The sequence below is a fragment of the Hypanus sabinus genome, chromosome 3, assembly GCF_030144855.1.
Source record: "Hypanus sabinus isolate sHypSab1 chromosome 3, sHypSab1.hap1, whole genome shotgun sequence".
Taxonomy (NCBI): domain Eukaryota; kingdom Metazoa; phylum Chordata; class Chondrichthyes; order Myliobatiformes; family Dasyatidae; genus Hypanus; species Hypanus sabinus.
Genome location: NC_082708.1, coordinates 186,211,573 through 186,233,976, shown reverse-complemented (window position 1 = coordinate 186,233,976; position 22,404 = coordinate 186,211,573).

Sequence of the window (22,404 nt, the reverse complement as noted above, 5' to 3'; positions counted from 1 at the left end):
AGGTTTACTAACCATGCCTTGTACATTCACATCCAAATCAGTTATATAAATTACAAAGTCCCAGCGACGATCCCTGTGGCTCACCACTAGATGCAGGCTTCCAGTCTGAGAAACAACTGTTGATCTGCTTTCTATCATGCAATCAATTGTGAATCTAATCCTCTATCTCCACTTGGATCCCATAAGGTTTAACCTTCCAAACTAGACTGATATTGTCAAAAACTTTGCTAATGTCCATATCGACAACATTTACTGCCCAGCCCTCATCTAACTTATCAATGTTTGTATTCTTGGATACTTCCATCAGGTCATCACTCAACCTCTTTTGTCCAAGGAAAATAAACTAAACCCATCGAATCTCTCTCCATAACTAAAGCCTTCAAATCCAGGTCACCTCCTGGTGAATTTCTTCTACGCTCTCTCCAGCACAATCATATCCTTCTTTGAATATGCTGGGCAGAGCTGCACACAGTAATTTGAGTGTGGCCTATCCTGTATTCAGGATTAGTCTCAGGTTTGATATCATTGGCATATGTTGTGAAATTTGTTCTTTCACGGCAGCAGTACAGTGTAATCCATTATAATAAAAACTGTAAATTACAGTCAGCAGTATATATAATTTTAAAAGTTAAATAAGTAGTGCAAAAAGAGAAAAAATAATGAGTTAGTGTTCATGGGTTTAATGTCCATTCAGAAATCAGATGGAAGAAGCTGTTCCTGAATCTTTGAGTGTACGCCTTCAGACTCCTGTACTCCTGTACCTCCTCCTGATGGTAGCAATGAGAAAAGGGCACACCCTGGGGGATGGGGGTCCTTTATGATGTCCTTTTTGAAGCATTATTCCTTGAAGATGTCCTGGATGTTGGGAAGGCTATTGCTCATGATGGAGCTGACAGAGTTTATAACTTTCTGCAGCTTATTTTGATCCTGTGCAGTGACCCCCATACTAGACAGTGTAAAGTTGAACCATATGTCTAACTACTTTAATATTCTACACTCTGACATATGAAGGTAAGCATGCAGCATGATAATCACCACAATATTGTCTTGTATTGCCACTTGCAGGAACCATGGAGTTGTGACCCTTGGGACTCTCTGTTCATCAATATTCCTTGTTGCTCTGCCATTTACTGCATGTGTCCTATCTCCACCTGACTAACCAAACTGCATGACTTCACACTTGTTAGCATCGTCCATCCCCCATTGTTTCATACAACTTTCCATCTGACCCATATTCTGTATTACCCTTAGACAACCTTCCTTGCAATGCCAGCATTTTTCCATCATCTATTTATATCTCCTATATTTACATCTTGGTTGACGGGTTGGAGATACATCTTTTCAAAGGAGGAGGTGTAAGATCCTTCCCTTTGCCAGCCTGCAGGTCACACTTGGGCAAGTTGCAGTGCCTGCTTAGCCCCCAATTGGGGTCGTGTGAAGCCATGGGAGCAGGTGCTGGATAGTCATATAATCAACTGGTTATATGAGCACTGACACCTGACAGACAATCTCTGAAGAATATTGATAATGGCTGGGGTCATCTGTCTTGTAAAAACAATGCCCAGAAGAACTCAACGGTAAACCTCTTCTGTAGAAAAATTTTCCAAGAACAATGATGGTCGTGGAAAGATCACGCTCGCCCTTGTCATATGACACAGCAGAAAACAAGCAAACAATATTTATATCTAAGTCATTAACACATATCACAGAGCAAAGAAATTTGTACTGCTCCTTGTAGTACACTAAAAGTCACTGACTTCTGTTATGATATGGCAACAATGAATATAGAATTGAGAAATTTTTTAAATAAACAAACAAACATTTATTTAAACTCTGCTCAATAAAAATGGAAAGTAAACGAACAACTAACTTAACCGGAAGTTTCTTCAAGGAAGAATGGAAGGGCAATATTAGCAAAAATATTAGCAAAATTTTTGTTAATATCCTATAATTCCCAAGAATCTTCTGAGAGTTTTTTTTCCCAGTTGGAGTGGGGACCTCTAAAATTGCCCGAACTTTTGCCTGAACAGGAGCTAATTTACCTTGACCCACAACATAACCAAGGTAAGTCACAGTGGCATGACCAAACTCACTTTTAGCCAAAATAGTGGTTAAGTTAGCTTTTGAAAGCCTTTCAAATAGTTTCTCCACCGCAGTAATATGTGCTTCCCAAGTATCATTTCCTGTAACTAAATTGTCAATATAGGCATCTCCAACATCTCCATTATGTGAAGCTACTGTGGTTCTTTTAGGAACGTCTGGAAATAAATTTCTATATTTACAAATTAATTGCTTCATCTGTTGCTTCTGCTCTGGCTGTAAATGAGCTAATTTCTCATCAATGTCTTCCAAAATTGTTGAGTTTGATAATCTGGCAGAAATAATAGTGGATTTAGAATGAGTTTCAGATGAATCATCCATTAAGTTCCTAGTGAGATCAGATTCATTGTTATTGACCACAACTGTCATAGTAGCAGACTGTTTCTCATAATATGGTTTTATCATATTTATATGCTAAAGTTGGTTGACCTTCTTCCATCTGGTGTTTTTATCACATAATCCACATCATTAACTTTAGACATAATTTCATAAGGACCATGAAATCTAGCTTGTAAAGGATTCATTTGCACCAAGAAAAGAACTAACACCTTATCTCCAGGCCTAAATGACCTCATTCTGACTTCTTTATCATACCGGGTTTTCATTTTCTCCTGAGCCGATTTTAAATTTTCCCTGGCCAAGCTACAAGCTTTATGTAATCTATCCTTAAATTTTAAAATATAATCCAGCAAATTAGTGTGTACCTCTTTAGTAATCCACTGTTCTTTTAATAAGGCCAAAGGTCCTCTAACTCTATGCCCAAATACAAGTTCAAATGGACTAAAACCTAATGAATTCTGTACTGACTCCCATACTGCAAATAGAAGTAAGTATATGCCCTCATCCCAATCATTTCCATTTTCTACACAATGCATCCTAATCATAGTCTTGAGGGTAGAATGAAACCTCTCCAAGGCTCCTTGCGATTCTGGATGGTATGCAGACGAGGTAATCTGCTTAGCTCCCAGTTTATAAACTATCTGTTGAAACAATCCAGACATAAAATTACTACCTTGATCAGATTGTATTTCCTTAGGCAACCCAAAATGAGTAAAGAATTTTATAAGAGCCTTTATTACAGTTTTAGCTGTATATTTCTAAGTGGTATTGCCTCTGGAAACCTACACGCAGTGCACATGATGGTCAATAAATATTGATGGCCAGCTTTAGTTTTTGGTAAAGGGCCTACACAATCTACAATAATTTTAGAAAATGGTTCACCAAAAGTGGAAATAGGTTGCAGTAGGGCCTGTGTTGCCTTTAAGGCATTTGGTTAGTTTATTATATTTTCGCTTTAGTAATTCGTTTGTTATCGTTTTCTAGTTAAAGTTAAGGTTGTTTAAAGTAAATTTGTTGTCTGTGATATATTGCGGCATGCAATGACGACACACCCAGTTACGCCGTGTCTTGTGGGAAAATACTGGTTTGGAGAAATTGGAAGGAGGCAGCTTATGTGTGCAGGATCAACGCGAGAAAAGTTTTCTTTCCATGCACTAGAAACATTAGAGAAGCAACGCCGTAAGTTCATGAGATAATCGATATGTTGAATTAAAAATGTTAATGCTGATTCTGTTAAAAGTAATGACGGTTGATAAAGTTTATGTTTTTTTGTTATTTAAAGAGTTGCGGATAGTTTGTGTCGATCTATTTAAAGTCAGTCGATGGTGTAGGTAGATTCTGACTGTATGTTGCACTTTAATGTAATATAGTTGTAGTTTTACTTTTGCAAGTATTTATGATGTAAATGTGATGTCAAGAAGGAAACAAATACTGTATATATTTTGTATTGTTTTATCAACAGTTTTCACCATACATTAATGTGGAAGAGTGAACAATAAACAGTTAATCTTACTGGGACTGACTCATTGACTGGTTTATGCTTCGTGTTTAGTTCAGAGTTCTTTTACACCTGTGCGAGAACACTACAGGGCCACTGGAGTAACTTGTAAGTCAAATGCCTTATTAAAGTGTATCTACTGTCCACTTTATCAAAATTCTTTCTTACCTCCTCAAGATAACAAAATCAAAATTTCAAGACAGGATTGCCCTGCTCAAATTCATGCTGATTACGGGAGATGAAAGGACAAAATTTCCCTTGGATAAGGTGTCTAAAACCAGGGGTCACAAGCCCAAAATAATGAGTGGAGTTTTCAGGAGTGAGATGAAAAGCAACTTCTTCATCCACGGGTTGTTGACTTCTCTATTCTAGAGAGCAGTGAAGGCTAAGTTGCCAAGGACATTCGAAGATGGATATTAAGGGATTTAAAAGAACAAAATCAAAATCAGGGTTACTATCAATGCTATTGTTGTGAAGTTAGTTTTTTTTGTGGCAGCAGTACAGTCCATTACATAAAATATGTATAATTTATAATAAGTAAAGAAAGAAAGAAATAGTGCAAAAAGAGAACAAAATAGGTAGTCCACCTGGGTTCAAGGACTGTTCAGAAATTGTATTGAGGTGGGGAAGGAGTTGTTCCTAAAATGTTGAATGTGTCTTCAGGCTCCTGTACCTTCTCCTTGATGGTAGTAATAAGAAGAGGGCATGTCCCAGATGGAGAAGTTCCTTAATACTGCCTTCTACTACCTTTCTAGGGTGTCCTGTAATTGGCAGATGCAACTTAATGTGGATAAATGTGAGGTTATCCACTTTGGTGGCAAGAACAGGAAAACAGATTATTATCTGAATGGTGGCCGATTAGGAAAAGGGGAGGTGCAATGAAACCTGGGTGTCATTGTACACCAGTCATTGAAAGTGGGCATGCAGATCCAGCAGGCGGTGAAAAAGGTGAATGGTATGTTGGCATTCATAGCAAGAGGATTCGAGTACAGAAGCAGGGAGGTTCTACTGCAGTTGTACAAGGCCTTGGTGAGACCACACCTGGAGTATTGTGTGCAGTTTTGGTCCCCTAATCTGAGGAAAGACATTCTTGCCATAGAGGGAGTACAAAGAAGGTTCATCAGATTGACTCCTGGGATGGCAGGACTTTCATATGAAGAAAGACTGGGTCGACTAGGCTTATACTCGCTGGAATTTAGAAGATTGAGGTGGGATCTTATTGAAACATATAAAATTCTAAAGGGATTGGACAGGCTAAATGCAGGAAGATTGTTCCCGATGTTGGGGAAGTCCAGAACGAGGTGTCACAGTTGAAGGATAAAGGGGAAGCCTTTTAGGACCAAGATGAAGAGAAACTTCTTCACACAGCGAGTGGTGAATCTGTGGAATTCTCTGCCACAGGAAACAGTTGAGGAAACAGTTCATTGGCTATATTTAAGAGGGAGTTAGATATGGCCCTTGTGGCTAAAGGGATCGGGGGTATGGAGAGAAAGCAGGTACAGGATTCTGAGTTGGATGATCAGCCATGATCATACTGAATGGCGGTGCAGGCTCGAAGGGCCGAATGGCCTACTCCTGCACCTGTTTTCTATTTTTCTATGTCCTTGATGGAGAGGAGACTAGCGCCCTGGATGCTAATACAGGAAAATGGTATCAAGATAATAGAGCAACCATAAAAACAGCTGAATACCCAGTCCCGCTGCAATGTTAAGGATGTTGGAAGTTTACTGTTGTCTTGTTGGGACTACATCTACCAAAGAAAGCAATTTAAATTTTACTGCATTTGGAGGGGCATTCTAAACAAGCCAAGTAGAAATTAAATCCCAAGTATGAAATAATCTGCACAAAATGCAGGAGGAATTCAGTAAGTCAGGCAGCATCTATGGAAATGAATAAACAGTTTATGTTTTGGGCAAAGACCCTTCAACAGAGCTGGAATAGGAAGGGGAAAGACGCTAGAATAAAAAGGTGGGTGGAGGGGAAGGAGGAAAGCTGGAAGGTGATAGGTGAAGCCAGGTGGATAGGAAAGATAAAGGGCTGGAGAGAAAGACCATGGGAGGAGGGGATCCAAGGAGAGGTGATAGGCAGGTGAAAAGAGGTAAGAGTCCAGAGTGGGGAATAGAAGAAGATAAAGAAAGTGCAGGGAGAGAATATTTTTTACTGGGCAGAGAAATCGATATTGATGCCATCAGGTTGGAGGCTACCCAAACGGAATATAAGGTGTTGCTCCTTCACCCTGAGGGTGCCTCATCGTGGCACAAGAGAATGCCATGGATTGACATGTCAAAACAGGAATGGGAATCGGAATAAAAATGTTTGGCCACTGTGAAGTTCCACTTTTGGCAGATGGAGCAAAAGTGCCCAAAAACTAAATCGTAATTAAAACTGCTAAAAATGCTGTAAAAAAATAAAGTTCAGTGCCACTGACTTGAATTGAATTGAATTGACTTTATCACTTATATTCTTCATATACATGAGGAATAAAAATCTGTACACCACCTCTCCATCTAAACGTGCAATGTGCAATTTATAGTAATTTATAAAAAAACAGTACATATGTACAACAGGACAGTCAATATAACATTGAAATACAGTTGTGTTAGCTTGAATTAATCAGTCTAATGGTCTGGTGGAAGAAGTTGTCCTGGAGTCTGCTGGTCCTGGCTTTTATGCTATGGTACCATTTCCCAGATGGTAGCAGCTGGAACAGTTTGTGGTTAGGGTGACACGGGTCCCCAATGCTCCTTTGGGCTCTTTTTATGCTCCTGTCTTTGTCAATGTCCTGAATATTAGGAAGTTCACATCTACAGATGTGCTGGGCCGTCCACAGCACTCTCTGCAGAGTTCTACAATTGAGGGAAGTACAGTTCCCATAGCAGGCAGTGATGCAGCCAGTCAGAATGGTCTCAAATGTGCCCTTTGTGGTGATATGATGTGTAAGAATGTGATCAGAGAGAGTTCTGAGCATGCGCAGGAGTGATAGAAAGATCCAGAAAACATGGCATTGTGAGCACGTTGTGGTTGCTGTTAAATAAAAGTTCTATTTCTTCCAGAATATGGTTCTTTATTAGTAACCCACAGTACATATGAACATAAAGAACACAACATGGTGTCAGAAGTCAGTCTAGAAGAAATATATGTTTCCTAACACAGGAGAATCAAAGATAATTTTCTGAAAAAAAGAGCTCGAACTGTTTTGGCGTTGCTAGCAGTTTTACAAACAGAAGCAACACACACAAAATGCTGGTGGAACGCAGCAGGCCAAGCAGCATCTATAGGGAGAAGCACTGCCAACGTTTTGGGCCGAGACCCTTCGTCAGGAGTCCTGACAATTGAGGTATATAATCACTTTACTTTTGAAAATGGAGATAATTTAAAGTTAAAATTGATAATGGACAAACTTGAAGCATTTTGTATACCAAAGCGTAATGTGACGTATGAGCGGAATAAATTTTTTTACATGTACGCAGAGAGCTGGTGAAACTATTGATCAATATGTTACTGAGTTGAGACACAGGAGTAAAACGTGAGTTTGGAGAACTGACAGACTTTCTCATTAAAGACAGAATTGTTTGTGGCATTCTGGATAATGGTCTGAGAGAAAGACTGTTACGAGAACAAGACTTAGACTTGGAAAAAGCTTTGATGCTCTGCAAAGCTTCGGAAACCGTGACGTCACAGGCTAAAGAACTTTTCATTGAGAGCTGCAATGTAGACGCTATGAGAAAGCATGAACATATTAGAAAAAATAATAAAATGACAACAAAAACAAGAGCAAGACATCATTTGAGAGAAAAAAGCTATGTGATCGCTGTGGGTGGCAGCACCGGCCAAAACAATGTCCAGCATATGGGAAAATGTGCAACGACTGTGGTAAGAGTAATCATTTTTCACACTGTTGCGGAAGTAGAAAGAAAATAAAACAAGTAAATGCAGTGCTTGAAAATGAACTTGAGGAGTTTTATATAGATGTGCTTTATGAAAACAAACAAATTAAGAATGACTGGACTATTCCATTGCCAGTGAACCAAAACAATATTCTGTTTAAACTTGATACTGCAGGAAAGTAAATGTTCTTGCAGAATCTGAGTTTAATGCATTAAAGCCAAGACCAAAGTTACATAAAACAAATATAAAAGTGACTGGGTATTCAGGTGTAGATATTCCAGTTAAAGGAACATATGTGGCAAAAGTATCACACAGTATAGTGCACACGCTTTCATTTGTGGAGGTGTTGAAGAATGTACAGTCAATACTGGGTTTATCTATTTGTGAGAGACTGAAGTTGGTGAAAAGAGTGTTAGTCCTGGACAGTGACAGAGAGTCAGAATACAGTGACTTGATGAAAAAGTATGAGGACTTGTTCAAAGAGCTTGGTTGTCTTCCAGGAGAGCACACGATTAAAATTGACAACACAGGGCAACCCGTAGTACATTCATGTAGAAAAGTGCCCTTTGCATTACATCATCATCTGAAATCAGAGCTTGACAGATAGGAACAGCTAGGAGTCATAAAAAAATTGATGAACCGACTGAATAGGTCAACTTGCTTGTCATTGTTGATAAGAAAAATGGAAAACTGAGAATTTGCTTAGATCCAAGAGACTTGAGTTGAGCCATTAAAAGTGAGCATTTCAAATTGCCTACTCACGAACAAATTATGTCGCAGTTTGCTGATGCAAAGGACTTTAGTAAATTAGATGCATCCTCTGGATTCTGGCAACTTAAACTTGATGAACCGAGTTCAAAGTTGTGTACCTTCAGCACTCTTTTTGCCAGATACTGTTTTCTTTGGCTTCTTTTTGGAATTGCATCAGCTCCTGAACTGTATATATGAACTATATTGGCACACTGAGGGCATGGATACATCCATGGATGATATTGTTTGGGGATCATCTAAAGAAGAGCATGACGCCAGACTCAGACAAGTCTTTGAGGTAACATACAAGGCAAACCTGAAGTTGAATAAAGACAAATGTCAGCTAGGAGTGACGGAACTTACCTTTGTGGGTGATATCATCAGCAGTGAGGCTGCGCGTCCTGATCCATTGAAGGTTTCTGTTATTGAGAACATGCCAAGACTGCAATGTAAAAAGGATGTTCAAAGGTTTATGGGAATGGTCAACTACACAGGAAAATTCATACCCAATCTTTTGGAACAGCTTGCTCCGTTGAGGCAGCTAACAGAAAAGAGAAATGAATGGAGCTGGAATCATGAGCAGGAGAAGGCATGGCAAAATCTCAGGAAAGTGCTCACCAAAGAACCTGTCTTGAAATTTTATGATGCTGAGAGACCCATCAAAATCTCATGTGATGCATCTCAAGCAGGTTTAGGGGCAATATTACTCCAGAAACATGATAAGGAATGACTACCAGTGGCATATGCATCTTGTTCATTATCTGGTCCAGAAACAAGGTATGCCCAAATTGAAAAAGAATTGCTCAGCATTATGTTTGCTTGCGAGAGTTTTCATCAGTTTGTGTCAGGCAATCTATTGATGTTGAAACTGATCATAAGCCTTTGATTGCATTGTTTCGCAAACCTTTAAGCGATTGTCCTTTGCGAATTCAGCGAATGATCATCAAATTGCAAAGATATGCATGGAATGTGTCATACACACCTGGAGAAAATTCATGTACATGGCTGACACACTTTCCAAAGCTGTGGATCCAACAACAAAAGACAGTCACAGGAATGCTGTTGATGTTCAGGCATTTGTTGATATGATCATAGACTGTACCTGTTGCTCCCGAAAAGTTGGAACTGCTGCGTCTTAACAAAGAACATAGAATAGTACAGCACATTACAGACTCTTCAGCCCACAATGTTGTGCCGACCCTCAAACCCTGCCTCCCATATAACCCCCCCACCTTAAATTGCTCCATATACTTGTCTATAGTCTCTTAAACTTCAGTAGTGTATCTGCCTTAAGCTTCCCTCCCCTAACCTTGAAACAGAGAAGGACAAAATTCTGTCAGGTAATATAAGTGGTAATGGATGGATGGCCAGATAATAGGCATGACTGTACCTTAGAAATATAAGAATATTGAAACCACAGATCACTTTCTGTTGTGGATGGGATATTGTACAAAGGTAGCAGAATTGTGATTCCTAAAAGTCTCTGAAAAGAAATGCTTGGGAAAATTCATGAAGGCCACCTAGGTATTAAAAAATGTAAGAGAAGGGCAGAGGAAGTGATGTTTTGGCCCAGGATGAATCAAGAAATTGCAGAATTGGTGTCTTCTTGTCGAATATGCTTTAAATACCAACCTAGCAACCCTAAGGAGCCACAGCATCCACATCCTAGTCCTCAGAGACCTTATCAGAAGGTAGGCGTTGATCTTTTTGTAACTGACAACAAAGATTATCTATTACTACTCATTGTATCCTGAAGTGTGTGGTCTGAGCAAAACAACCGCAGAGAATGTAACTATATACATGAAATCAGCTTTTTCCAGACATGGTGTACCTGATGAAGTTTTCACAGACAGTGGTCCACAATTCAATGGTGAATGCATGAGACATTTTGCTCATCAATGGGGCTTTGTTCATACAACATCTAGTCCATTTTCCCCTCAGTCCAATGGATTAGTTGTGAAATCGGTAGGAATTATCAAGAAACTGATGCACAAAGCAAAAGATAGTGGAGGTGATTTTTATAAAGCTTTGTTAGTCTATCGCAGTACTCCACTTGAATGTGGATTTTCACCTGCTCAACTCTGATGGGACGCCATTTGAGATCCGATCTGCCAATAGATGAGAGCCTTCTGAGAACAGAGGGAGGTAAACAAGTGAAAAGGTGGAAAGATGAACACTAAGCAAAGCAGAAAATATACTTTGACAGATGTTCTCGTCCATTACCCGAACTGCCCCAAGGAGATTAAGTAAGGATACAAGACAAAATGAACACTTGGACATAGAAAGCTACAGTACTTGAAGAAGTACAACCCAGATCATACATGGTCCAAACAGAAGAAGGCGCAGTGTTAAGAAGAAATCACAAAGACCTCAAGAAAGAGACAACTTCAGAGTTTCAGTTAACTGATGCAGACCAGACAAAACACAGAAATAACAACGAAACACAAGAACTATGTGAACCACTTAGAAGGTCTACCCGTGTTCATAGGCCCCCAGAGAGACTGATAGAAACATGTTAAGTTATGCATTTGCTCTGGTCAATGTTGCTAATTGATTTTCTTTTTAAGGAAAGGAAGATGTGGTGATATGATATATAAGAACGTGATTGGAGAGAGTTCTGAGCATGTGCAGAAATGATAGAAAGATCAAGAAAACATAACATTGTAAGCACGCTGTGGTTGTTTTTAAATAAAAGTTCTATTCTTCCAGGATATGGTTCTTTATTAGTAACTCATGGTATGTATGAATATAAAGATCACAACACTCCTATAGAACATTCTTAGGATTTGGGCACCCATACCAAACTCTTTCAACTGTCTGAGGTGGAAGAGGTGCTGTTGTGCCTTTTTCACCACACAGCCGGTATGTACAGAACAGGTGAGCTCCTCGGTGATGGTTATGTTGAGGAACTTAAAGCTGTTCATCCTCTCAACCTCACATCCATTGATGTCAATACCCTGTCTCCATTCCTCTTGTAGACCACAACCAGCTCCTTTGTTTTTGCGACATTAAGGGAGAGATTGTTTTCTTGACACCACTGTGTTAGGGGCATGACTTCTTCTCTGTAGGCTGCCTCATTATTATTTAAGATTCATGATTGTATTGAGGAATTGCAGTCTTATGGATGAAATATAAGATCCATCAGTTCTCTTTTGGTGAACATAGTCAGAGTTTTGATCCATATCATCAACCATTTCCTCCCTCTAAAGATGCTGTTCGACCTGCTGAGTTGTTTCACCAGATTGTTGCTGCTCAAGATTCCAGCTAGTACAGTCTCAGGTCTCCAGTTTCTTAAGGAACTTCTTGTGGCATGCACAGAGTATCTGCATAATAGGCTGCAGTGGAAGTAGGAGTCACAGAGATCTATGTGTGTTACCAACCTCCACTATTGAGCTCTGATGGCGTTTCATGGCAGGTGTGGGTTCACACCACTGCAAGCTGCGACACACTGCAGTTTTCAAATGAATATTTTCCCTGTGCATACTACAATTTTTAGCAGTGCAACAGAATCACACCTTATAGCACATAAATAGGCCTTCTGGCACAAACATGTCTATGCAAATTATAAAGCATTTATCTGTACTATTAAAGCTCATTGATTTCTGAAGTTTTTATTTTTATTTAATTCGACCATAAGACCATAAGATATAGGAGAAGTAGGCCATTCGGCCCATCAAGCCTGCTCCACCATTCAATCATGGCTGATCCAATTCTTCCAGTCATCTCAACTCCCCTGCCTTCTCCCCATAGCCTTTGATGCCCTGGCTAATCAACAACCTATCCATTTCTGCCTTAAATGCACCCAATGGCCTGGCATCCACAGCCACTCGTGGCAACAAGTTCCACAGATTTACCACCTTCTGACTAAAGTAATTTCTCCGCATCTCTGTTCTAAATATTCATTCTTCAATCCTGAAGTCATGCCCTCTTGTCCTAGACTCCCCTACCATGGGAAATAACTTTGCCATATCTAATCTGTTCAGGCCTTTTAAACATAGAAAACCTACTGCACAATACAGGTTTTTCGGCCCACAAAGTTGTGTCGAACATGTCCCTACCTTAGAAATTACTAGGCTTACCCACAGCCCTCTATTTTTCCAAGCTCCATGTACCTATCTAAAAGTCTCTTAAAAGACCCTATCCACCTCCACCACCGTTGCTGGCAGCCCATTCCATGCACACACAACTCTCTGGGTAAAAAGTTTACCCCTGACATCTCCTCTGGACCTATTCCCAAGCACCTTAAACCTGTGCCTTCTTGTGGCAGCCATTTCAGCCCTGGAAAAAAGGCTCTGACTATCCACACAATCAATACCTCTTCAACATCTTACACACCGCTATCAGATCACCTCTCATCCTCTGTCGCTCCAAGGAGAAAAGGCCAAGTTCACTCAACCAGTTTTCATAAGGCATGCTCCCCAATCCAGGCAATATCCTTGTAAATCTCTGCACCCTTTCTACAGTTTTGTCATATGGGGGTGGGGGGAGGGCAAAGGGAGTGGACCCAAAAGTAAGACACAGACACTGAACTACCAGGTATAGGACTAGGCATGAGAATGAAGCAAGGGAAGAGAGGAAGAAAGGATGCTGGACATGAGACAGGCCCCGGACGAGACAAGGACTTGACGAGGATAGTGGAACCAGGACATGGAACTGGGAACCAGGAGCCTGGGCTTGGACTCCGAGCCAGAGACTGGACAAGGACCCAGAACCTGGGTCTTGACTTGGGCTCGAACTCCAGAGCCAGGTGAGGACAAGACCTGGCTACAGGATGAGGAGAGGCAACAGGACTGGACATGAGACTCATGGACAGGACAAGGGAACTCCAGCACAGGACGAGAGAACCCCAGCACTGGGCTGGGCGAGGCCCTTGACAAGACAAAAACACAAGGCCTTGGCTTGGACAGAACAAGGACCTTGGACATGACTGGGACTGGATGAGACCCCGAAGCCTTGACTTTGTCAAGGAAGAGATAGGAATGCAGAACACAGAGCCGAGGGAGAGACAGGAACATGGAACACCAAGCCGGGACCCCTCCTTGGGTACAGGACGTAAGGCTGGGACTCATTACACAGAATGCTGAACACAATGAGGCAGTTCTCAACGCTAGGTATCGGCAAATGGCCGGACCTACCTGGCGAAGGCATGGACATGGAGAAGTAGTTCCCAATGCTAGGTAGTGGCAAAACGGCTGGGCCTACCTGGCAAAAGCGTGGACACGGACAGAAAGTTGCAAACAGGGTGAGGCTCCAGTCACAGGCACGGCGAGGCAAGGCTCCAGACACAGGTTGCAGGGCAAGGCTCCAGACACAGGTTGCAGGCAGGGCTTGAGAGGGAAGGAAGGGAACAGTCCAGCCTCAAGGTAACGGCAATGATGGCCTGACTTACCCAATGGAGGCAAGGACCGGGAGGGACAGATCCCGCCATAGGGTAATGGCAAGGACAGCCTGATTTATCCCACAGAGGCGAGGACAGGATAGATCGGTAGATGGGACGAACCCACACACACTTTATACTTACCTGGGTTGAACTCCACCTGCCACTTGTCAGCCCAGTTTTACATCCTATCAATGTTCTGCTGCAACCTCTGACAGCCCTCTACACTATCCACAACACCCCCAATCTTTGTGTCATCAGCAAACTTACTAACCCATCCCTCCACTTCCTCAACCAGGTCATTTATAAAAATCACGGAGTAAGGGTCCCAGAACACATCCCTGAGACACACCACTAGTCATCAACCTCCATGCAGAATATGACCCATTTACAATCACTCTTTGCCTTCTGTGGGCAAGCCAGTTCTGGATCCACAAAGCAATATCTCCTTGGATCCCATACTTTCTCAATAAGCCAAGCAAATGCCTTGCTGAAATCCATATACACTACATCTACTGCTCTTCCTTCATCAATGCCTCTCATCATTGATGAAAGGGACATCCTCAAAAAATTCAATCAGGCTCGTAAGGCATGACTTGCCCTTGACAAAGCCATGCTGACTATTCCTAATCATATTATACCTCTCCAAATGTTCATAAATTCTGCCCTCAGGATCTTCTCCATCAAATTACCAACCACTGAAGTAAGACTCACTGGTCAATAATTTCTTGGGCTATCTCTACTCCTTTTCTTGAATAAGGGAACAAAATCCACAAACCTCCAATCCTCTGGAAACTCTCCTGTCCCCTTTGATGATGCAAAGATCATCGCCAGAGGCTCAGCAATCTCCTCCCTCACCTCCCACAGTAGCCTGGGGTACATCTCATCCAGTCCTGATGACTTATCCAACTTGATGCTTACCAAAGGCTCCAGCACATCCTCCTTCTTAACATCTGCATGCTCAGGCTTTTCAGTCTTCTGCAAGTCATCACTACAATCACCAAGATCCTTTTCCATAGTGAATACTGAAGTAAAGTATTCATTACGTACCACTGCTATTTCCTCCGGTTCCATACACACTTTCCCACTGTCACACTTGCACGTCTTTCACGTCTAATCCTTTTTGCTCTTCACATACTTGTAGAATGCCTTGGGCTTGTGGTGAACTATGTGCCTGTCTGGACACGCCCCCTGCTGACTGCTCCTGTGGCTCCTCCCACAGGCCCCTGTATAAAGGCGATCTGAGGCCTGACGCTCGGCCTCAGTCTCCAGGACATGGTATGATGGACACTCACTCCTGGTTCCTTCTTCCAGTCAATAAAAGCCGATATCTCGCCTTTCGTCTCAGTGTGAGTTATTGATGGTGCATCAGGGCTTTTCCTTAATCCTGCCCGCCAAGGCCCTCTCATGTCCCCTTCTTGATCTCCTAATTTCCTTCTTAAGCTCCTATCTGTTAGCCTTATAATCTTCTAGATCTTTAACATTACCTAGCTTTCTGAACCTTTTGTAAGCTTTTCTTTTCTTCTTGATTAGATTTACTGCAGCCTTTGTACACCACGGTTCCTGTACCCTACAATAATTTCCCTGTCTCATTGGAATGTACCTATATCCACACAAATATTCCCTGAACATTTGCCACATTTCGTCCGTACCTTTCCCTGAGAACATCTGTTCCCAATTTAAGCTTCCAAGATGCTGCCTGACAGCCTCATAATTCCCCTTACTCCAATTAAACGCTTTTCTAACTTGTCTGTTCCTATCTCTCTCTAATGCTATTGTAAAGGAGATAGAATTTATGATCATTATCTCCAAAATGCTCTCCCACTGAGAGATCTGACACCTGACCAGGTTCATTTCCCAATACCAAATCAAGTACATTGAGATACAGCACAGAACAGGCCCTTCTTGTCCTTCAAGCTGCACAGTCCAGTATTCCTTGATTTAACCCTAACCTAATCATGGGACAATTTATAATGATCATTTAGGTTACCAACCAGCGCATCGTTGGTCTATGAAAGGAAACTGTAATGCCTGGAGGAAACCCATGTGGTCATGGGAAGAACACACAAACTCCTTAGAGTAATACAGCATCGATACAGGCCTTCAGGCCAAATAATCCTTGCCAACCAAGGTTCCTGTCAAAGCGAGTTCCATTTGGCTGTATTTAGTCCATATCCATTTAAATCATTCCTATACACCTGTCCTGGGTGGAGGGGTGGAGATACGTCTCTACCAAAGGAGGTATAAGGTGTTTCTTCCCTCCACTAGCCTGCAAGTCACCCTTGGGAAAGGTGTAGCAGCTGCATAGCTACACCCCTCCCTGATCAGGGTCATGTGAAGCCATGGGAGCAGATGGTGGATGGTTGTATGAGCAGCTGGTACATACCAAAAGTCCTGGTTATGCAACCACTGAAGCCAGGCAAACAGTCTCTGAAGAGTATTGATAATGGCTGGGGTTACCCGTCTTGTAAAGACATGCCCAGAAGAATGTAATGGCAAATCATTTCTGTAGAAAATTTGCCAAGAACACTCACAGTCAGAAAGACCATGATCACCCATGTCATATGACAGAGCAAACAATGATGATGATGAAACACCTGCCTAAATACCTTTTAAATGTTGTTAATGTACTTGCCACAACCACTTCCTCTGGCACCTTATTCCAGATACTGAGCATCACCTGTGTGGAAAAAGCTGTTCCTTGTGTTGCCGTTATATATCTTCCCTCTCAGTTTAAACATATGCCCTCTAGCTCTTGATTCTCCACCCTAGTGAAAATGACTGTACATTCAGTGTATCTATGCCCATGTTCCTTTTATTAAAGTCACAGAGATTATAGCGATTCAATATCTTTTCGAGTGTCATGTGAAATATATTGTATTATTTATTCAACAATAAATATAATACTAAAGTTTCACAACAATAGACAATTATAAATACTTATGAAATCACACAACAGAAGATATTTTTCCTTAAATGTCACAGTAAGTAACGAGAGGATGACTCTGATAAATGGTGTAAATGGTTCCTCATATAACAGGAACTGCAACCATCTGCTTGGTTAAAATTAAGAATGTACTAAAAATTATGGTAATAGCTAGGTTCTGGTTTATTGAATGTAGGTGGTAAACAGCTGACACCTTGCTCTCATTTTTAGTGCTGAACAAAGTACTTCTTTTAAATTCTCCTTCCTCTCCACTCAAAATTGCAACCAATTTTATTTCTGTTCACCCTAGATCACTGTACTCCACATACAGTACTTGTAGTGTTAACCTTGCCCTTTGTGACTGGTGCTATCAAGAGAGGGCTGAGAAGAAACTCAAACTTAAACCCAAGTTTGATCCCACAATCTATGGCATCAGACTACTGTTTTGCCAATTCACATTTCTTGTGTTATTCAGTATGTTTGAAAACATGCTGCTCCAATTCAAGCAAATTCAAGCAAAATGAAACTATCATTTTAAATGGATGGGAAAACACAAGGTGGTTTGTATTACAAATAAATTAATGAAAAGCTCTTAACTATTATTTTTTTCAGTTACTAAAAGAAGTGACGTTGAAACATTAACATTTTTCATCTGAGACACTCAAATATAGAAGAACATTAATAAGCCACAAAATTTCCTTTCTCCTCTAACATTGTAATCTGCCAAAGAGCCCCCCATAAAAACTCTATTCTGAGCCCTCATCACATCTTAAACATCGTATAACTATGATTGACAATCTAAATAGGAATAGTTTTGAAATGGTGTACTCCTGTTTCAGAACCTTAAGTTCACTTCCTGCAGTGGAAAAACAGCAGGTGTGAAGGGAAAAGTTAGGTTCTTATTTGCAAGAGGATTAGGTGAAAAATATTAGATCCATAACGAAGTATCGGAGTAACCAGCAGTGAGAGATGTTAACAGATACATTTGCCAATAGCCATTTAACCTAATAATGCTATTAATATTATACAGTTTCTGTCCAGAAAATTTGCCACATTTTTCTGTCTAGTACAACCAATAAATTAGAAGTTTTGCAGTTTCAATATAAATGACATACTATCAACTAATAGTAGTTTACAAACATCTACAGCAAACAACATACAGATCCTCCTCAGTTTACAAACATCCAACATCTAGCATATACAGCCATACATATAAAGGAATGGCATTTGTGGGCTAAAGCATGACTGCAGGCATCCTTTGCTGCATGGGACCTTGGTTTATGGCCACATTTCCAGCTTGTTAATTGTTGGGGTTACAAACAGTTCGCAGGAATAGAATCCTGCCATGATTTGGAGACGACCTGTATCATAAACCTGAAAAAAACTCTTCTTCATCTGCAAATGAGGCTGTTCTATAGGAACAAATGCTTACAGACTGTGTAGGCCTGAAATTCTTTGGCTGATTGGTAGGCTGACGAACTAATGGGAGGGGAGCCACTGTAGCTTTCATTTTATTTTGGTTTGGCCTGTTCTGCTGTTGGAGAGGAAACAAAAGGAGATTATTAGAATCATAGAATCATAGTGCACTACACACAGAACTAAGCCCTTTGGCTCACCTAGTCCATGATGAACTGTTATTCTGCTTTGTACCATCAGCCCACACCCAGACCATTCCTCTCTATATCTATCCCATCCATTTACCTATTCAAACTTCTCTTAAATATTGCAGTCTAACCCACATCCACCACTTCTAATGGTAGCTTGTTCCACACTCATATTACCCTCTGATTAAAGTTGTATCACAAAAATATGAATGATTTCTGTTTATATCTATTTAATGACTCTTCAATGTAGCTGAATTCATCATCTATGGTGTATTAATTATCTTAGTGCTAAAATTATTTCTTCATTTACTTTATTTCATTTAGAGACACAGAGTGCAACATGCTCTTTTGGCCCAATGAGCGGCACTGCCCAGTAACCCACCTATTTAACGCTAGCCTAATCACAGGAAAATTTACAATAACCAATTAACCTACTAACTGGTATAGCTTTAGACCGTAGGTGGAAACCAGAGCACCTAAAGGAAATCCACGCACTCATGGGAACGATGTATAAACTTCTTATGAACAGCGGTGGTTTTGAACTCCATACTCCAGAATGGCCCAAGTTGTAATAGCGTCACACTAATTGCAACACTACTCCTTAGCTTTTATATCAACAGGTTAAACAGGGAGGTGTGGCAGAGGAAGGAATCAGGAGGGGGCAATTATTACCAGCTACTGTTGTCTATTATTAAATTTCTGATAAGTAATGGCATTTGTCATCAAGGGACAATAAATTGTGTTCAGTTCTTGTTGCCTCATTATAGGAAGGGTGTGTCAGCATTAGGGGGGGTTGCAGAGATTTACCAGGATGCGGCCTGGGTTCAAGTGATGTTTGATGAGGATAGGTTGAGTGAGCTAGGGTTTTTCTCTTCGGAGTGAAGGAAGATGAGCAGTGAAATGATAGAGGTGTACAAGATGATAAGAGGCACAGATTGCATGGACAGCCAGAGACATTTTCCCAGGGCAGAAATGGCTAATACAAAGGGGCATAATCTTAAGGTGTTTGAGGAAAGTATAGGGGGAATGTCAGACGTCTTTTCTTTATAAAAGTAGGAGTTATCACTTACACCAGAAAGAATATGATTTAAAAAAAATTGGTTTAATTTTGATTTGATGCCTTTTATGTTTGGGTGTAATTGTAGAAGCATAAAAGTTTACTTAACTGGCCTAAGTCCATGAGGTCCTGACAAGAAAGTCTGATTATAAAAGTTCAAATCAGAGTGCCAATTTTCAAATGCAGCAGTTCACAGTTTGTCTTTACAAGGAAGTTAGTAAGGATATGTAAATTAAAAGAAAATAGAATGTGAAATGTAAATTTAGTTATGACAGTCAAATTTCTTTAAATGAACCCTTTATTTCACTGTGAAGGGCACTACTTTATTTTGAGGGGTTGGGCCAATCCAGTATGGATGTACGTGCATGCGGACACACACACTCACTCACACACACACACACACTCACTCACACACACTCACTCACTCACTCTCACTCACACACTAACACTTAATTAAAATATCAAGTGCCTTTCTGGATAATTAATTTCACTGTCTTCATATTTAGTGGTGCCATCTGTTAGTCTTGCAAGACCATGGATCTGCGCCTGGAAAGTCTTGCTTCAGTCTGTGTTGGTAGAGCAGCGTCTGTTGTGGCTATAGAGGCCCACACGGGAGTGACAGTCTCGGCTGTAGCGACTGCACTTGAAGGCGCTATCCTCCAGTGTTGCCTTGGTGCTGTTTATTCGACAAGTACGCTTTTCTTCAGCAGCAAGCCTCAGCTTCTCTTCTCCTCTTTTCAGACCTCTGCGTAGTTCCAGCCTCCAGTGAGAGCAATCGCTTGCATTGACCTCCCACCTCTTGACGTTCATGTTCAGTGACTTCATGTCTCTGTTGCAGACATCTTTGAAACAAAGACGGGGCCGCCCTTCTGCTCTCTTGCTGGAGGCCAATTCCCCATACAGCAGGTCTTTCGGAATCCTCCCATCTGAAATGTGGTGTAGGTGCCCAGCCAGCGGAGACGGCGTTGTTGGAGCAGGGTGAAGAGGCTAGGTGTCTGGGCACGGGCCAGGACCTCATTGTTGGTGACTCAGTCATGTCCAGGATGCGCCTCAGGCTGCAAAGGAGGAAAACGTTGAGACACCACTCTTGTCTGGAGTAGAGACTCTAGGTCTCGCTGCCATAAAGCAGTGTGCTGAGGACGCAGGCCTTGAAGACTGCAACCTTGGTGTGCGTTGTCAGCTTTCTGTTCTCCCAGACACTCTTTGTCAGCCTGGTGAATGTTGAGGCTGCTCGTCCAATCCGTTTGTTGATCTTGGGGTGTGGGGAGAGACTGTCCATGATGGTGGAGTCAAGGTATGTAAACTCGTGAACTACCTCCAGCTCGTAGTTGTTGATGGTAACCGCAGGGGGGTGCTCAATGTCTTGGCCCAACACATTGGTCTTCTCCAGGCTGATGGTCAAGCTGAAGTCCTGGCAGGCTCTTGAGAAGCTGCCCATGAGGCATTGCAGTTGCTCTTCAGAGTGTTTTGCCAGTGCCACATTATCGGCAGACAAATGTCCCTGCTGAGTACTTCATGAACATTGGTTTTTGCCCTCAGCTGGGACAGACTGAACATCCTCCCATCTGATCTGGTGTGAAGGTAGGCACCATCAATTGATGTTCCAAAGGTGTGCTTCAGCATGACTGAGAAAAAGATGCTGAATAGGGTGGGGGCAAGCACACAGCCCTGCTTCACACCTCTGCAGATGTTGAAGGCCTCCGAAGAAGAGCCATTAAACTGAATGACACCCTTTTGGAATGACTGAACTATTGTGAGGAGCCTCGGGGGACAACCAATCCTGTCGAGGATTTTGAACAGGCCGTCTCTGCTCACAAGGTTGAAGACCTTCGTGAGGTCAATGAAAGCGACATAGAGTGGTTGTCTTTGCTCTCTGCATTTCTCTTGAAGCTGTCGAAGGGAGAAGATCATGTCGATTGTGGAGCATTCTGACCTGAAACCACACTGAGACTTAGGATATACCCTTTTGGCTATTTTCTGCCATTTGATCAGGACCACGCAGGCGAGACCTTCCTTATGATGCTCAGCAAGGAGATTCCCCTGTAGTTGTTACAGTCACTTCTGTCCCCTTTGTTCTGATATAGGGTGACAATGTTGCAGTCTCATTTTTCTTGTGGCACTGCTCCCTCTATCCAGCAGTGGCACAGTAGTTCATGCAGGTGGTTTAGCAGGATGCCCTTTGCACACTTGATAGCCTCTAGTGGAATGCCATCCATTCCTAGTGCCTTCCCAGTAAGCAGGCTGTCGATGGTTTTACTCAGCTCTTTGGCATTCGGCAATGCATCCAGTTCCTCCATGACAGGCAGGCATTCCACGGCACCTAGCATGCTGTCCGAGATGCTGTTTTCTGTGGAGAAGAGTTCAGAGTAATGCTCCACCCATCTCTCCATCTGCTTGCCTTTGTCATTGATGGTCTCACCCGTTATGGTTTTTAATGGTGCTGTCTTGCTCTGGGTTGGCCCAATGGCTATCTTGAGACCCTCGTACACTCCACGGATGTTGCCTGTGTCAAATGATGACTGAATGCTTTTGCAAAGTTGTAGCCAGTAGTCATTTGCACAGCATCTGTCTGTTTCCTGGGCTTTGCTTCTTGCTGTCCTTAGCGCTTGCAGTGTTGCCTGGGTGGGGTGGCGTTTGTGTTCTAGTAGCGCAACACACTTTACCTCAATGACAGCAGTGAGCTTACTTGAGCTTGCTTCAAACCAGTCCTGTGTCTTGCCCTGTTTCTTCCCGAAGGCCTTGAGTGAAGTGTTGTGGATAGCGTCCCTGAGAGAGTCCCATCTCTGCTGAGCATCTCCTTCTGGTGGGTCTGCAAGGAGAACATCCTCCAGTGACTTGATGAACTCCACCGCTTTGTCTGGGTGT